The 19,233-nt window shown below is 37.1% G+C and overlaps 1 protein-coding gene across 1 annotated transcript in view; it reads right to left on the minus strand.

Annotated features, from left to right (window-relative positions):
• The window catches only part of Mid1 (midline 1), a 369,304-nt gene extending 356,054 nt beyond the window's left edge, over positions 1-13,250 (minus strand). The window contains exon 1 of the mRNA XM_048796511.1: positions 12,823-13,250. The gene's annotated coding sequence lies outside the window, so the exon portion shown is untranslated. The remainder of the gene's footprint in view (positions 1-12,822) is intronic.
• Between the last annotated feature and the right edge of the window lie 5,983 nt (positions 13,251-19,233).

Consider the following 19,233-nt stretch of genomic DNA (forward strand, 5'->3'; position numbering starts at 1 on the left):
GAGGGGAGGGGAGGGGAGGGGGGATAATAGAGGATAGGAAAGGCAGCAGAACACAACAGACACTAGTATGGCAATATGTAAATCAATGGATGTGTAACTGATGTGATTCTGCAATCTGTATATGGGGTAAAAATGGGAGCTCATAACCCACTTGAATCAAAGTGTGAAATATGATATATCAAGAACTATGTAATGTTTTGAACAGCCAACAATAAAAAATTAAAAAATAAAAAATAAAAAAAATAAAATTAAAAAAAAAAAAAATGATGGTCCTTGCTGCCCTAAAGCTTATCTGCACTGGACATGTGCATAGCCTGGAGGGCAAATAAATTGCCCAACAGCTTACCAGGGCAAGATAAATATATAGGTAAGGAAACAGCAAACATTTGCAAGGCAAATTGAGCTAGGCAAATCCACAAAACTCTGGTCAGTGAGCAAAATATAGCCGGCTGGTTATCTCACATTTAGTTGTCTGCAATGCAGTTTCTTTTGACCTTATGTGCTAACATGGATCTATGATTCATACAGCCCCCAAAGACAACAAATTCCAAAGGCAGGCAGGGTACTTTAGTTAAAATGTCATCCTTGGAAAAGGTCAGCAGAGTAGAAAATATGATCTTTATAATTTTTGTGTACCTAAAGGGCCAATTATCTATTAAACAATCGTAAAGAGTGATTGTTTCAGGGAAACACTAAAAGAGTCTTTAAAAATAGTCAGTAGATTCCGGTGATTTACGTCATAAAGAAACAGACCATCTTAAGTAACACATGGGCAATAAAAGCAAGCAGATGTTTGCATTTTAACCAGGCCACTAATGGAGGTGCTATGGCACTGTATCAAAGTAAAGTTTGCCATCTTCACAATTGCCCACTAGATTTTTAAATACAGCTGTATAACTGTGAGTCAACAGCCGGCAAGTTTTCCCTGACCACTCTGAGCACCATTCCTTGCTGCAGGTAAGAATTAATAATTCACTGTTAACACACTGTGTCAAAGTAGTTTTCTGAAATGGGCCTTGAAACATGTGATTGACTGTGAGATGCAAACTTGCCATAAAAACAATTACTCGGGTTGCTGAATTGCAAAACATAAGTTACTGCAAGGGAAATCACAGTAAAAATGAATGAGCAAGACCAAACCCACAAGAGACTAGATGTGGAATTTCATGTGCAGGCTGTAAGCCTGGCAGTTACCAAGTCAAGCACTGGGTACTTTGGTGAAGCTTAACAACAGAAACGGATTCACATACCATAGCCTTTCCCCTCTCTCTCCCTTGCAGAAATTCAAAACATTTTATAAATATTAAGCCAGGTACTGCTGATTCAATAAATGGCTCCTAGGACTATGGAAATCATTTGTAGGATTAACTCTTTAGGCCACCAGGCTATTGTTCACTGAACTAGGATAATCATTCATTAACTCAGGAGGACCCAGCCTCCTCTGGAGTACCTCACAGCTTACAAGCCTTGGATTCCCGCTATACAAACCTTTTCTACATACTTATTTATTTATTTTTTTACACTGTGAATCTGGGGTGCTTAACTACTGAGTCATATCCCCAGTCCTTTTTATTTTTTAATTTTGAGATGGAGTTTTACTAAGTTGTTTAGGGCCTCGCTAAAGTTGCTAGGCTGGCTTTGAACTGGTGATCTTCTTGCCTCAGCCTCCCAAGCCACTAGCCACTTGGTGGCCTAAAGAGTTAATCCTACAAATGCTTTCCATAGTCCCAGGAGTCATTTATTGAACCAGCAGTACCTGGTTTAATATGGGCCACCACACTCTGCTTCAAGTCCGACCATTTAAAAAGCAAATTTCATTCATTCTAATGTGGTAGAATAGGACTAATTACAAAGATTAGACAAGCCTTATCATCTCCAGTGGTCAGCTTCACTGGAATGAACCCCACCAGGACATTATTGCTAAGCCATTCTTAGGGACTCATCTCTTAGCTGGCCATTTTTGAATGTGGGATAATGACAGCCCCTTCACCTTATTTTTGTTTCTTTCTAGTTGGCCACCTTTGTTTTTGTGCTCCCTATTCCTCTCTTCACCCAGAAACCCAGAGAGCAGTGTTTTCTCAGCCACCCATCAACTCAAGCACAGTGTCTGCTTTTGTCAACATTTCTTATTTCTTGATGCATTAATGTTACCTTTTCATTTCGTACTTTCTTCTTTATTTCCCCTTTTTACTCATTTCATTAACTTTGTAATCATTTTGCCTGAAGTACCTTTCTCATTCTTTCTTTTGTTCTTTCTTTCTCTCTTTCTCTGTCTCCAGTATTTTATAGCAATTTGTGGCTTCTTTTCTTGATCTTTTCATTCTGTACCTATTAGCTGGGATTTGGTTTCTATATGAGAGGCAGACTTGGTTAGAGAGGGGAGAGTGGATTTTTGCTGTTTTAGGACCTCTCTTCCTGGCTGCTTGTCTTTTTCTGTCCTTTTCTTGTTTCTTTATTCTTCCCCACCCCCAACATTTTTGGTCTTCCATTTACGTTCCCAATCAATCTAACCAGTCAAAAATATTATATTCTTTTCTTGTATCTTTTATCTGACTTTGAAAAAAACCATAAAAATGGCTACCCTCCTTAAAACAGAGACTTTCAAATGGACACATTGTATATGTACAAAGATACATATAGTGCTGCTTTATTATTGATAATGACTCTAGTAGATAAAATAAGAACACAAGAACAGAATGGACCAACACCAATATGTAGAAATAATCTACTAGAAATATACAAGTTCTGAAAAGGTCTTTGAAACACTAATACAAATTATTTTTAAAATAAATAAAAATAAACATATTCTGGAATATAACAATATGCATATTTCATTGGAATCACTGATGTTCTAAAACCTAAAGTTAGCTTTGAAATTCCTGACTAAAGGCAATAAATTACACACAACACACACACACTATAAGAAGTTTGGTCATTTATAAGAAACTTTTGTAAATTTAAAACTCACATATTGACTTATGCTACCAAAATACAGGATGGATTAAGCAGAGAAACAAATAAATCAGATAGACAATTATATATAAAATAGGCTATTTCAGAGATAACAGAGGACAGATTTTATTAACTAATTTATGACCCAAAGTCTGTTGGCAGAGACCTTCTTCCTCCCCAGTTTCAATCTTTCTGAGAAGGTAAACAGACCAGAAGGCTTGATGGTGTGCAAAGCTCACGTCTTTATCTCTGTAAGAACTTGGTTTGGGGTCTAGAAACAGAAGTTCTCACCATTTATCATTGATTGTACTGTTTGATGTGTTTTGTCTTTGCTGTGACCTTCACTTGGAATTATTCTTCCAGGTTCCTTCATTATCTTCAAACTATTAGCAAATGATTTATTAGCAGGTAACTCCATTCATGGACAAAGTGAATTCATTTTCTGTTTGACACTGTCTAGCTCTGGCTCCTTCTGCTGTATTGTGATTCTTAAAACTTCCAGGCTTGGAATAACTGCTATTGCACAGGCTAATTTGAAGTTTCTATGGAATGCTCCTGCTTTGAACTTAGCAAAGCCACAACCAAGATGGTCTTTTTTTTTTTTTTTTTAAGAGAGAGAGAAAATTTTTAGTATTTATTCTTTAGTTTTCAGCATACACAACATCTTTGTTGTTTTGTGGTGCTGAGCATGAACCCGGGCTGCTCGCACACCAGGCGAGTGCGCTACCGCTTGAGCCACATCCCCAGCCCCCAAGATGGTCTTTATGAAGTAAAAATGGCAATCCTTCAATTTAAAATTGACTTTTTACACTGGCATTATATCTTGAAAAGCATTTGCACCAAAACAGGCCACATAGAGCAGACACTATGAAGGAAGGGGAAAGTGGTGGAAAGAGGGAGCTATTAAAAACATGCCTAAAACTTCTATTTCAGATACCAGCTTCTAGTTCACTTCTTTCTCGACCCTTCACAGTCACCCAAATCCAAGTTGGGGTTTATATAGTAAAATCTGACATAACTCAATCCAGACCCAAGAAGAAATAGTCACCTGCAAGTTAATACAAATGCTTCACAATCTTCTCCCCAAACATTATACAAGTGAAATGACAAAATGGAAAGCCTCCCACTCTGTCCTGCATGTGTTTCTATGGCAAAATAAATATTTGTTATGTGTAAACAAATAACCCAATAGGATCCCTTTTTTGAAAAAAAAAATCTTTTTTGTGGTGCTGGGGATCCCAAATAAGAGCTTGATGGCAAATATAACCACCTTAATAATTCAGTGAAAGATAAATGTGGTTTTCATCAACATTTTTACACACATACACCCAAATTGTAGTCATACTATGCAGCTATAAAATAAAGAGACTTAAATAATGTATGCCAAGAGCAAAGGGAAAGAAATGGGCACAATATTTTGTTTACTTATTTTTATGTGGTGCTGAGGATCGAACTCAGTGCTTCACATGTGAGGAGCAAGCACTCTGTCACTGAGCCCCAGCCCCAGCCCAAGGGAAAGAAATGGAACAAGGCAACAGGAAAGAATATTATAGTGATTCGCAAGTACAATAACAGAACACCTGTAGAGGGGGAAGCTAATACCTGGATTCTACAGGTTAACCCCCTCTCACCTGCCCATTCCAAGGTTTTCCTAACCCTATGGCTGCAGCTTTCACCGCTTAGTGATTCTCTTTAATGAGAGAATATTTAGAAGCCAGAAAGGAATTCACTGAGGTCACTCAAGGGCAGTGAAATTACCCATGTCATATAAAATGCTCTTGCTAAATGGATGCTAGAAAAACAGAATGGTAAAGCCTTCACCCAAACCCTACAGAAAGTGTGAAGTTAATCAAGTGTGCTCATCTGTTAGTGCAAACTCTTGGGTTACACTTTCTTAAATCCTATAGTCCTCTTACAAGTGATAAGGGATCTCAGCTGAGAGAAGCAGTGTAGCTTGCTCCTATATGGGATCCCTTAATCCAGGTTGAGGGGAGGGGAGAGAGGGGTTGGAATGCAATAGAAGGAATTTACCAGACAGCCGAAGTTAATAGCTGCCCTGTATACTATCAAAAAGGAGAGAACTTCACTTTAGGAAAACTTACAGAGTGTTGAGATCTTGGCTGTCAAGACCCTCACACATGGCCCTACCCCCACTTAGCCCCCAGGAAGTTATTGAAAATAGTCATTCTCCCTGCAGCCTCTGTTGTTGATGAATTTGTGGAGTGATAATAGGAACTCCTGTGTAGGACTTGTAAGGAAGTGATTTGCAGTCAGTTACATCTCTTTTGATTGTCCCAACAGCAATTGAGGTGGATATTTATGGATTTATTTTTAAAGATGAGAGGCTGAGGCTCAGAGAAATTTAGCATCAGACAGCTAGTGAGTGGAAGAGCTAGGACTTAACCCACCTCATGAATTTCAGCCTCAAAGTTCATGCTGTTTCCACTCCATCAGGCCACAATGATTCTTCTCCCTTCCCCAGACCAGGTGGAATTCCATTGTTTTAGACGTCATTAGTGACAGCACTATCTTTCTAGTTATGTCAAATTCTTGAGAGTTTGCCTTGACACCTTCTTACCCCTCGCCATCTTCCATGTCACATCCATTATTCACCTCCTGTTGACTTCAACTCTGAAATATAACTGAAAGTCATCCAACTTTTCTTTACCTTGACCTCCATATTATTAATGCATGTAGATATCATCTTCCCTGGACCACTTTCCTATCTCCTTTTGGGTCCATCTATATTCACTCTGATGCCTCTCAGATCTGATCTATTTTCCAGGTTGCTGCCAGTGTGCACTTTTGGAACAACAAATATCTTCCTTATTGAAAACTCCCTAATACAGTATGGCCATTTCTTATTCCTCTGATAACATGGACTCATTCTGTTCTTCTAGTTCCCAGTTCAAGCATCCCTTTCTTAGGAAGTTTTCTCTGACTTCTTTGCTGATTAGCAAAATCTTCCTACTACATGCACATGGCAACATGTAGCTCTTCTTTATAGTTTTATTTCAGGTGCACCTGCCCCTTTGTGTGATGTTTTATCAGTGGTTTCTCCCATATTAGACTGTTAGGTACTTAAATGCGGATTCCATTTTAAGCTCTGGTATTAAATGTCTTGGGTACAGCCGATATTTGATAACTATTCTTGAATGACTTTTGAGCTTCTACTTATTTTTCTCTTCTTCTTGCCTTCTCTACATTGCTATACCCTAACGCTATCCCATTCCTTGTCTCATCCTTACAAGGACCTTACTTTCTTACTAAGTCTTAATTGGGAAGAAGTTCATGCCAAAGCAGTAAATATGGCAACTACAGATCTTGCCCTCCCTAAAGCCATGTGATTTCTGCTAGGATAGAAATGCCTTCTGTATACCTTAAAAGACAACAAAATCCTTCTCTAATGCTGAGATTTCCCTGTGAGATGGGGAAGATATACCCTATTTGATGAGTTCTCAGGGGAAATTCTTTCCTAGTTTCACCTAGCTGGTATAGGGAGGTGTCTTCCATTTATTGCTGTCTAGGCTGCAGTCATGATATAATTGTCATTCCTTGTCTACAACAATTGTTGATCACAGCAGTTCATATTATTATCACTTAAGTTAAATTATAGCCTTTTTTTGGGGGGGGGGTTACAAAGAATTGAACCCAGGGGTGCTTAAACACTGAGCCACACCCCCAGCATGTTTTTATTTTTTATTTGAGACAGGGTCTTGCTAAGTTGGTCAGGGCCTTGCCAAATTGTTGAGGCTGACTTTGAACTTGCAATCCTTCTGCCTCAGTTCCCTCCCGATTTGCTGAGATTACAGGTGTGCACCACTGTGCCCAGCTATAGGCATTATTTGAATCTAACCTTAGTCATTAGTGGAAGAAAAGTCACCTGGCAGTCTCTCAAAGAAGGATGAAGGAGGATTTTCCCAGAGAGAGAGAGAGAGAGAGAGAGAGGAGTCAGCATCTTGGGGCTCAGGTGGTACTGGCAGAAATATAGACACCTGGGAGACATATGGAACTCACCAAGCATGCTGGTTCTTAATGCATTTGTGGACATGTATTAGAAGGATTAAGGAATTAGCTCACAGAGAAGTGTAGTAGTTTGGTGGACATTCTTTGGAGGTACAAATGAATAATTGTATTCTCTCATAGGAGCATCTGGAGAAGAGTCTTAATTGTTCCCTCCTGGTAGAGAATCAGAGATACTGGAGAAGCTCTTTTTAATGAAACACTTAATTTTGGCACAAAGTATATGGCATGGTGCAGAAAAGTGCAGATATGATGACTTGCAGTGTTAAAAAGTTGAAACTTCTTAAGTATATCTTCCCTATATTTTTAATTTTATGTATGCACAGAAGGAATATGTGATTTTAAGTCATCAGCCTACATAAGCCTAAAAGAGTGCTTTCAGTAAAGGTAGTATAAAATATTTAAGCACCAAGAAAGCATTGTTATTGATTAATTCAAAATATTTTCTTTCTTAGTGTTGTATCTTATAATAAATGGTACCTGAGATTCAGTGAAAATAAGTGAGATATAGAAAACTACTCAATCTACATTTTGATAAAGCTTCCTCATCACACAAACACCATATGGTCCTCACTTGCCTTAGCAGGGAATGAACTCTTGCCAGTGTATGTCATCCCACAGATATTCTCTCCACATCTTGGGAGCCACATGAGATTAAATATTTCATTCTGCTGGGATGGGGAGCTGGAGAGGGGTCTTGAGGGTAACCTTAGGGGCATAATACCCTTAGAAAGGTTTACCCTCAAGACCCCTGAAAAACCATTGTCATGAACTGAAGCCATGGAGTTGTTCTGCTTATTAAGAAAATTTTCAATAAATTTACTAGTCCATTTCAAGTGTTAAATTAATAGGTATGAAGTAATAATATTTTGCTTTGTTTATAAAACATGTTACTTTTGGGAAAACACCTTAAAATGGAGAAACCTATGTGGAGATAACAGAATGCTACAGAAGGAAGATGTCTTTATAACAAGGGTCTCAAACACAATAACCTATAAGGGACAAATAGGAAAAAAAATAAGCAAAGAGGACCAGTAGAAGTGATTAGAAGATATACCCTGCTTCACTGAAACAGAAATTTTAAATCATTGAGGGGCTATGAGTATGTGTCTGCTTCTGTTTCTTCAATCCCTGAATTGTTTACTTTAAGATAATAATGCACCCCCACCTGTTCCACCATTTCAGATCCAACCAATATTAATTGATTGTTCTCATGCTCAGCATTGTTCCAGGTGTGTTCACAGACATGACCATTTTTAATATTCATAACTATTGGATGAAGTATTTATGTTATCATTGATAGATGAGGAACTTGAATTCCTGAGAAGTTGAAAATGAATTGGCCCAACCAACCACTGCTTTGAAATAAACTTGGGAAACACTATCATTTTTTTTTTTTTTGGTGTTTCCTAACCTTATGCCAAGGCTATCAGTTTGAGTAAAGTTGTTATCTGTTCTCTGGTAGTTTTTATACTGTTTTGTATCCCAAGGCAATGCATGATGAATGTGTCAGTATAGATATAAATAACTACACAATTAGATACTCAAGGGGGAAAATAATTTTGGTTTAAATAACCAAGGCTTTGTTACAGAATAGTACCCATAAATAATGCAGCATTTCCTGCCTCAAACTCGTTGTCCAAAATTCCATTTCTGTCACGTGTTAAAACTCAAACTGTCAAATTGAGGAGGTTCTGCTTAACTTCATTTGTGTCTCAAGTTTAGACAAGTGAAGAGTATCTCACAAGAGAGTGTGAGTATTCCCACTCACACACAGTTCAAGCCATTCTTAATGTAGATGCAGCTATTAAGTACCGGGCATATATGAGAATGTTAAATTTCCCAAAACATTGGAATCCATTTTATTTTCTTTTTAAATAAAAAACAACATTAACTGAACCCTTGGCATTAACATAAGAAGTACTTAATATCTTTAAAAGGTTAATTCTCAGAAGATTCTCTTATGTGATTACAAATAATTAATTAAAAAATGGAAATATAGTTTTACATATAACTAGAAGTCTTGCCTCTCACCTCACTGACTAACCTTCATTCAAGTATAAATATATTTTAAATTGATTTTTACCAGTGCCCTAGGTACTTGGCAAAACCTACCAGTGCAAACCAGTTATTAATTCTTGTTCCCCAACTTTAAGCTTTACATATACCCTTTTAGAAGTAATGGCAACTGCTCTTATCTTCCTCTTGAAAACTTTTACTGAACCTATACCTTAATACTTTCCAGTGGGCATAAATCAGTATAAAAGCTTTTGAGTTATCTAGTGCTACAGACTTATCTCTTCTCCATGTGGTGTGCCAGGAATCCCTAATAACCCAGGACTTTGCACATACTAAGCAAGTGCTCTGCCACTGAGCTACACTCCCAGCTTCAAAGTGTGGTCTTGAAGATTACATTAACAAAATCTAATGTAGTATCATCTCTCTGTCATCTATAGATGACTTGCAGGGAAATTCAGGTAGTGCCTTTCTTTTATTAGCACATGAAGTTCTTTGTCATCTACTTGGCATCTTGTTTCATGGAAATCATCTGATCAATGAAAGCATAAGTATTTTGATGCTTCAGTTACCCTGGTCACCAGTGCCCACCAGTTGATAACCTCTGACTTAAAAGATGACCAGCAAAAAGTGGGTGATCCAGTAAACTTTCAACAAATTGTACTTCATATGCTGCATACCATTCACGTCATGAGATTTCACTCTGCAGGGGTGTTATCTGTGCATGAAAACTCTGTTTAAGTTCATCTGTCTCTTATATACTCACTTTTATTCCAGAGTACTTAGCATAAGACTTCAAAAGGCACTCAATAAATATTTTCAGAATGAATGTAACAGGAATTAATAACGCAAAATGTTTTTGAAAGGTAATTGATGTCAAATGGTAGGCAGAGAAAGCCAGGGAAAGTTCATCAGGGATAGGAATGCTTAGTACAAATTTGGTACAGTTTCCAAGGAAAAGAATTTGCATTTAATAAATAACCTTTGAAGCCAGGTTCTTTTATGTCCCTTGTCCTTGGAGTAAGCCATACTGGTGGCAGGAGAATCCCAACCAAACAAATAGCAATTTAAGAAAGGAAAGTAGAAGCAATAACCAAACATTAGAAAGAATCTAACAAAGAAACACTCTGCATTTAGCTTTTCAGGAAATCTTTAAGAATAGAACACACACACACACAGTCCAGAACACCTTCTTAAATTCTTCATGGAATAAAGAGGACACATTGGAGGACATACAGAGGGCCTTAACACTCCCATAATCTCACGAAAGATGATATGAATTAGGATATTTTTCTTTTCCTTGAGTCCCAAAGCTCAAGTTAACAGAGTTGTGGCATTTTAACTTGCTCGATCAATATTCTAGACCTAGATTGTCAAAGGCCATTTCCTGTCTCTTATACAATATGACAGATAGAAATTGATCTAATTTGTTAAATAAAGTGAGGAAAACAGAGGCAGCTATGTGGTCCAGAGATAATCTTATGGGAATCCCCTCTATCCAGGCATAGCCTGATAGCCCAGGTGCCAAGAGAGGTAAACAACTGGTCATGTCTACAACCTACTCATTATCTACAATGCTCTGTGGCCTATCCATTGGGAAGCTTTGTCTTACAGAACATTTCTCAGGATAATCAGCCAAAAAAAAATGAGCTATCACTAACTTTGCAGCAAATTCTCCTTTGTCTCATGAGGAGTCATAATACTTATGAGCATATTAAGGCATCAAGAAGACCAATTTTTGTTGTTGTTTTCCCAGAATTTTTAAATCCCTTTTAACCAGAACATCTACTAACATTGTACAAGCTTAAGGAGGTTGCCAAAAGTTGTATCCTCCATATAAGAACATAGTACCAGTAACTTGAAAAGAGTTAATCCAACAATTCAGCATCCAAACTCTTCTTCATTGGAGGATAGTTTGGACACTAAAATAATGTTAATCTTCAAGAATAAATCCTCTTGCAGTTCTGTTAATGCCAAAGTATTAAATACTATGATCAATATTATTACTCCCAAATGAGCTACCGAGGAACCTGGGATGAGTAGATTCTACAGTCAGGACTCCCAGTCATCTGCAGTAATTCATATGCCACTGGCAAGGAGAATTCTAAACATGAGATCCAAAACCCCCCGTGCATTCCCCCCATCCTCTCCACCCTAAGAGACGTATCTTTCTGGCTATATATTCCCTTGGCTGTTAATGTAATTAGTGTATAATAACTATGTACATATCAACTCGCAGGAAAAACGGCAGACGTGCTGGGTGATTTGGCTTGGGGCCATCTCATCAGCAGGGTGACACAACCTGGTATTAAACCATCTGTTATTAAGCATATATTTTAAAATAGTGTTTTGTGTCTCCTGGGTTACTCACTCTCATTGATAGCAGCACCATATCAAGACTCCTGTTTTTCTAAGCAGCAGCAAGGAGATAACAAGGTTTAAAAATTTGTATTGTCCCCTCTGCTACTTGTGCTATTAAAATTTTTATTTACTAAAACATCTCCTCTCCTGGAAGCAAGCAAGTTTCATTTAAACTGTGTGACTAAGGATGGTTATGCTTTTTAGAGTTAAGGACCCTAAACAAAATTTGCCAGAGCTTTTGTCCTTATGAACAGACAGTTGCCAATCTTTGTTTAAGATGACTATGACTTGCCATTAATAAGAGTGGGCATTCTCTCAAATCTTCTTGTTTGCATTGATTACTTTAAGCTAATTTAAGAATTACTTTTTCAATATCAGAAATCTGAAATGGAGTCCTAGTGCTACTTGTTGCAGTCAGTAGTACAATCCTCCTCCCTCAAATTTTTGGATTAAGTCTCTGTTCATGATGAAAAATGACAATATTCCTCTAAAAGATGATCAGACAAATCATTCAATATAATTATCACAGCTAAATCAATTCAGAATATCACCATGCCCCCCCCCCAAAAAAATGATGACACAAATCACTTTTGACAATTATGAAAAACTGACTTTTCAAAAGTTTTACCTATGCCTCCTCACTTGAGGGAAATAGTATTTTGTTTCTTTTCAGTTAAAATTGGCTGTTCCCAAATGTAACCAACATTTCGCCACAAGCCTGTTAAACACTTTCACATTTCTATGTTTAATTACATTCAGATTGAGACTTTTGTATATATATAGAATATAGCCAAATTTTAACTCAATTGACCGCAATGCCCTTGACATAAAGCCTTATTCATTATTCTCGCCTTATATATAAATAGACATATGCTAGTTGTCAAAATGCAAGAGGGAACTTCTATACATTGTCTAGAACAAAGAGGGCAGCTCGGCTTCTTTCTTTCCTCAGTGTCTAAGAAGGTGTCCTTTATTACATGTACAGGATGCAAAGATTTTGCTGCTGTGTGAATGAAAAATGTTATCTTCAGACTGCCTTTTTAGTGGCAAATTAAGCTTCTGCAGACTATCACACACTCTGTGGCTTTAAGAACCCCCCGCTTCAATTTATTATTACTTCCTTGGGGACTCAGCGTTCCTCACAAAGCACCCCCAAACTCATTTCCAATGTTTTAGAGTGCAGCAAAGATGAGAAAGTTTGTTCATCGCAACAGTATAGAAACTCTTGCCTTGTAAAAACACTCTCTGGAATGTCTAAGGTGCTAAACTTATTGCCTCGGTGGATTTTTGATGTGCAAAACCGACAGAGAAAGTTGGCTGGAAGTATCCACAAAGCATTGTATTTGTTCAGGAAGGAGCTGTGGGGTGAGAGGCTGAGCAACGCCTCTCACTTTGCTTCCTGGGTGAGAGCAGTGAGGCGTGCCCCTTAGCAGAAGCAAGCAGAGAGAGAGAGAGAGCAGTAAGACTCACCGGCTTCCCCATTTTTCCGAGGACGAAGTTTTTTGTTCCTCAATTGTGATCTGGAAGAGGCAAACCTGTAGGTCCTCCAAGCAGGCTGCTCTGGGGCAAGTGCCGGCTCTGCTCTTTGCCTCGGATCAGCTGAATGGCTGGGGCGTTCAGGAAGCTTGCTCTGTCCAGCTGGGAATCGCTCCCCCTCTCCAGGGTGTGTGCTTACATGCCTCTCAGTCAGCGCAAAAATCCGCCAAACTCAGGTCAGCCTAACAGGTTTCCTTATATAGGTAAACATGAATTGCATTCCTGGTGAAAGAAGTTAACTAGAAACACCGGTAACCTGGTTAACTCTACACACGCCAGAACGGCTCAGTGTCAGCCTGCCTGTATAGGGTTTGGTTGCAGTACAAAGGGATTTGTGCAATTTAATTAAAATCATCTTTATCCTGGCAGTCTGCAAAATTGGCCCTTCTAGTGTAACTGTGAGTCAACAGCTAGTATTTTATATCATGGGCTGTGACCAAACTTACATTATCTGAAGGCATGGTAGGAAGACAATCCAAAGTATAGGGCATTATACGATTTGTCTTTTATGTTTTTAATATCAGGGTAACTGGTCTGGAGATTATTTTCAAAGAAGTAAATAAAACATGAGAGTGTAAACAAACTTTTATGAAATAGGGCTCAAATGCCTTATTTGAGCATAGTAATTAATAGTTATTTCACTTTTGCAGGCCTTTGGCAGATAATGCAGTATGGTTATTTTATGTTTACTCCTTTTACAATACAGTGACTGTTCTTGTATTTTTGATAACTGAAATGGCAGATAATGACATATATTGAAGTAATAACTCTCCTAAGCCCACATATTGACATGCTTTGATAGTTTCAAAATTTTAAGATTTGTGAATTTGCATAATTACATATACACATTTTAAAACAACTTCTTGGATTTAAGAAGATAAGAAAGTAAATCCTTAAATGAACTCTATAGATAAAAGGTCTAACTATAGGTTAGAAATACAATTTTAAATGTAAATAGGTAACCTACATAGATCATCTAATAATTTGTTCTTTTCATCCACATATATCTACCACCAAGTAAAGTTATAATTCTTTTAAATTCTAATACATTCTACTGAAGATTTAATATGAAATAGAGATGTGAGACTTTCCCTTGTATTGTACATGGAGATCGCCTGTTAAATAAGACCTGTCTTTAAAAAATCATTTGTTCTTATTTTGTCCATCTGCTGACTGCTCCTTGAGTAGTGACAACATTATTAAAAATAGCTCAGTGCTGTTTTAGGTCTGTGCCCAGGAAAGGGGATAGAGTGAATGTTTACACACCACCTAAGCCAGCACCAACACAAACCAATCTTAAAGAGTTTCTGCCAAAAATAGTAAAGCACAAAAATCATACTTTCAGGAAGGGCAACTAATCTTTGAACAGCATTCTACATTAAGCAAAGACTTTTGCATACAGTTTATCTTCTTATCTCTGCAGGAATGCTGTGAGGTGTGTATTACTTCCTTTTCACAGTAATAAAATTGGCTCACAAAGATAAAGCGATTGGTCCAATGACTTGTGATAAGTTCGTGGCCCATCAAAAATCCCATGATCTTCCAGAATTTAATTCCAATAGTATTTCTGAAGATGGAATCAATTTTAAGAGACAGAACATTACAATGGCAGTTTTCCATGTTCAAATATAATTTTTAATAATCATGTGTCCAGAGAGTTTAAATGCAATATACAAATTGATTAAAATGCTCTTTATAAAGTCATAACTTACTGCTAAAATGGCTGCCTTTAAATACCTCCAGAAATACCATAAAATGAGATAGGAAGTGTATTTTTATTGAATTTGAATTTGGGTTATAAAATATTATGAAAATATAACTTTGCAAATATTGCACACATTTTTTCTGTTCACAGCATACACATCTCTATTGTATCAAGCTAAGACTCATCCTGATTTCCCTACTGAAAGAAATATTATGATTTTCTATTTACTGGGTCTTCACTAATCTTAAGTAAAATTGTGCCATGCTAGGTAAATGATGTTCACTAATATAGTTCATTTATGATCCTGCACCTTTATGTCTTCATATTTCCCGCTGAAGCAAGTTCTGTTTATGCAGGAACTTTAGACTTTATTAACATGTTATTGCAAGACAAAGAATGCATCTTTTTCCAGGGCAGGTTAAACCTTTAAATGCCTTAAGCTGGCCTCCAAATATGTTCTGACAGTTCTAAGCAAACAATCATGTAGGTTTACACACAAAATATCGTAGGCTATAATTATTGAATTGGAAGGTCAAAATGAAATTTGGGTCTCAAAGTAGCTTATTTTAAAGAGGAAATATAACCCTCTGCTAAATCCATTTTGGGTATCTCACAAAATGGTTTGGGGAAGGCTGGGTCACTAAAGCAGCATGAATTCCATCTAACCATAGAGGACCCCAATGAGAGAGTACTTACAGCTGAGTAATTACACTGTGCTAAAAAATTGCACTTATGGGAAACTAAATAAAATACAGGACCTACTTGAAGGGGAGAAAATATCATTGTGGTTTAAAGAAAATATCAGGGGATAGATTTTAGAAATTTAGATTTTAGAAATTCCCAATGATATATAACTAATGAGTAGTTGAGATATAATTCAATTCAGTCCATCAGACTCTAGAACACTCTCTTGTACTGCATCCTGAGTGTGCCATGCTATCCAAGAAAGTACAAATATCTCAGAGGTAGGAGATGCTTCAAATCTGGTTGATCTCTTGGATGTAGGACCTTGGGTAAATTACTTAATATTTCTGAGCCTCATTTCCAAAGTGGAAATAAAAATGGATGCACATCACATATTTTCATCCATAATGAAAGTTCAATCAATCCACATACATTATCAATGCTTCTTATGGTCCAAGCATTCTTCTATGTCCTGGGAAGATAGCCATAAACAAGCTAGGCATGTCCCCTACTTTATGGAATTTAAATCTTTTAGGAAAGATTATATCTTTATTATTAGATGTGAAACTGTATCATTTCTCTAAATCTCCCACAATACAAGAATGTTTAATTGAAGTTCCACACCAATATAGTAATATTAATAGACAAATAATGTCCAAGGTATACTTTTCACTATAGTTAGTGCAAGCCACTTTTATTAACCAAAAGCTAATCTTATGGTTAGGCCTGGTAGGCCTAGGATGAATCAGGTAAAGTCAATAACATGGAAGGGTAAAACTTGATGAATCAGTCATATGGCGTCAATGTCCTTTTATCTAAGGTTGAGGAGGATCAGTTAATTCAATCAAAAACCATCTTAAAGATGCTCAGAACACTGCATAATCACTGGAGCTATTTTTATCATTAATTCCCTACATAAAGAAGTGATAGGGATTGGGGTATAGCTCAGTGGCAGAGCAGTTGTCTAGCATGTGCAAGGTACTGGGTTCCATCTCTAGCACCAAAAAAGAAAGAAAGAAAGAAAGAAAGAAAGAAAGATAGATTAAGTGATGAAAATGCATAAGAAAGATATCTTAAATATTGTAGCTAGTTTCCAGATGACCAGTCTTTATTTAATTCACTTTTGTGCAAGAAATATTCAATTGGTATGTACTATGGGTAATGATCTGTGCAAGATATATGTAGAAAAAGATTCACCGAATATAAGAATGGTAGAATGGTCTCTAGATTTAATAAAACCTTTTTTTTTTTTTTTTTTTTTTTACATTGAGCCACGTCTGTAGCCCTATTTTATTTAGAGACAGGTCTCACTGAGTTGTTTAGTGCCTCACTTTTGCTGAGGCTGGCTTTGAACTCCCAACCCTCCTGCTTTAGCCTCTCAAGCTGCTGTGATTGCAGGTATGTGCCACCACGCCCAGCTTAATAAAACTTTTTAGAAAAATTTATACTTACTGTATCAGGCAGGATAGGTGAGGTTATGCTCTGGTAACAAGCAACCCCAAATCTCAGTGGCTTAGAAAAATAAAGGTGTGTTTTTGGCTCAGGCTACATGTCTACACAGGACAATAGGGAAGGGTCACCTATTCACAGACACTCAGGAGGTATGTAGAAGTATGTGTCACTGTTTTCGACACATACTTCCATGGTTGCTGAGACAGGAAATAGGGACTTGGTGAATCATGCACTGACTTTCAAAACTTCACCCTGTAAGTAACACTTAAATTCCTATTCATCTCTTCTTGACCAAAGGAAGTTGTCTGACTTTGCTTAAGTTCAAAGAAAGAGAGGAGAACCAGAATAGATGACAAACCCAGATGTGACAGACAGAGCAGATCATCTGGCTGGAGGAGAATGATATTTTGGTTTATTTTATTTAATTTATTTCACCAATTTATTCACTAACACCTATGTGTATAGAATAAATAAAATCACTTGTGATCAGTTTAAGTATCTTACCATTCTGGGACATTTATAATGTGGAAAGGGACCTGGGTTCTACAAAGTCTAGCCTAAAGTTGGCTGTCCAGAACATCCTTTCTAAATGTCACTGTTTCCCTCAAGGTTCACCCAGAGCCACTGATACTCTTTGCATTCACCATGAAGCCCCTGTTCTTAGGGAAACAGGATCTAGTCAGTCATTTCTGAACTTGAAATGCCAATCATTATGCCGTAAGTGGTATTGAAGATACCTACTTAATTGACCTTTTCTTTCAGTGGCTTGGTGACAAAATAAAAGACGAATTGATATAATTTGCAGATGGTGCCAAATTGGATAGCTAGTCGCTCTGAGGATTGAATTATAATTCAAAATGACCTTGAAGATTAGGAAGAAAGTGATGTTATGAAGAGACCTTACGTTCATTAGTGATAGAGGGTATGATTAAAGGTTTAGAAAACACATGGTTGGGAAAACAACTATATTGAGCTAACACTAGCCTATACATTGAATATATACTGACAGCTTAGCAATTTTATTTGTAAATGCTTTGGGAATATGTTAAAAAATGTGGTATTAACCATGTAAGTACTGGAAGATAGGCTGTTCTGAGAATGCTGCTTCGTTGAGGATCCACATTTTAAGAAATAAGAAACCAGAGCACATTCAGAAGCAAAAGCAAAAATTTCCAAAAGACTATGTGCCCTATATCTGAGGTCAGCAAATTTTTTCTAGAAAAGGCCAGATAGTAAATACTTTCAAATTTGCCAGACAAAAGGCCTCTCTGTTGCAACTGCTCAACTCTGATACTGTGATCTAAAGAAACCATAGACAACACATAAATGAACAGGTACAGCTGTATTTCAATAAAACTTTACAAAACTGGACAGTTGACCTTGGCTCTACCTTGCAAATTCCTGCTCTCTACATTTTAAAATATTTCCCAGAATGGTAAGGAACTCAGATTGACTGCAAGTACCCAGAAGACAGGAAGGGACCCTCTTTTGGTCATTCCTCCATTGTTCACATTCCTTTAATTGTGTTTTCCACTCCGGTGCTAGTGAATAAATTGGTGAAATAAATTAAATTAACCCAAACTGGTACTTCACCAGCCTCCTTATGAACAAATCATAAGAATTGGAATGTACAATTCTTGACAATGTCATAGAAATAAAAGCTAAATTATAACTTACCTTCTCCATTTGTCAAATATTCATTAATTATATTGTCTTTCAGGGACAAGAATATTAGTGATGATTTAGATTTCAATCACTTAATAGACTTGCTATCTTAATACATATCATTGAGAATCTGCTTATTTATAAATTACCTTTTGTTCATTTGGAAAAAGAAACCAGTAGGCAATATTTTTCTATTGTACATTTCAGAATACTTTTGTCTCATCATTCCTGTTTTAGCTGAAGAATTTAAACACATACACAAAGAATATTATTGATGAAAAATATGATAAAACCTTGAAGAGAAGGATTGTGATGATGAAATTCAAGAGAAGAAAAATTTGAGAAGCAGAATAAATGCATGCAGCCTTTTTAAGTTTATTTTTTTCCCAAGGTCTTTATAACTAGCTAAAGTTGAAGTAAATTTTTTCTTCCTTAGATGGCAGTGAAAACAGAGACAAGGAATAGTTAAATTGATTATCCAATGTCACCAGGTTCCCTGTATTTTCAGTCCTACAGCACAATGAAGGCCAATTGTATAAGGGCTGGGACACAAAAGTGCAGGTAAGGAACACATTTGTTGAAAATATTTGTTACGAAAGTGAGGGTTAGCCAGGTGTGGTGGAATATACCTGTAATCCCAGTGACTCAGGAGTCTGAGGCAGGAAGATGGTTAGTTGGAGGCCAGCCTGGGCATCTTAGCAAGACCCTGTCTCAAAATAAAAATATAAAAAGGCTGGAGATGTAGCTCAGTGGTAGAGCAACCCTGGGTTCAATCCTCAGGTATCACACAAACACACACCAAAAAAGAAGAAGGAGGAGGAGGAGGTAAGTTATAATTT

Source organism: Marmota marmota, unplaced genomic scaffold, assembly GCF_001458135.2.
Source record: "Marmota marmota marmota unplaced genomic scaffold, marMar, whole genome shotgun sequence".
In the NCBI taxonomy this organism is placed as follows: Eukaryota; Metazoa; Chordata; class Mammalia; order Rodentia; family Sciuridae; genus Marmota; species Marmota marmota.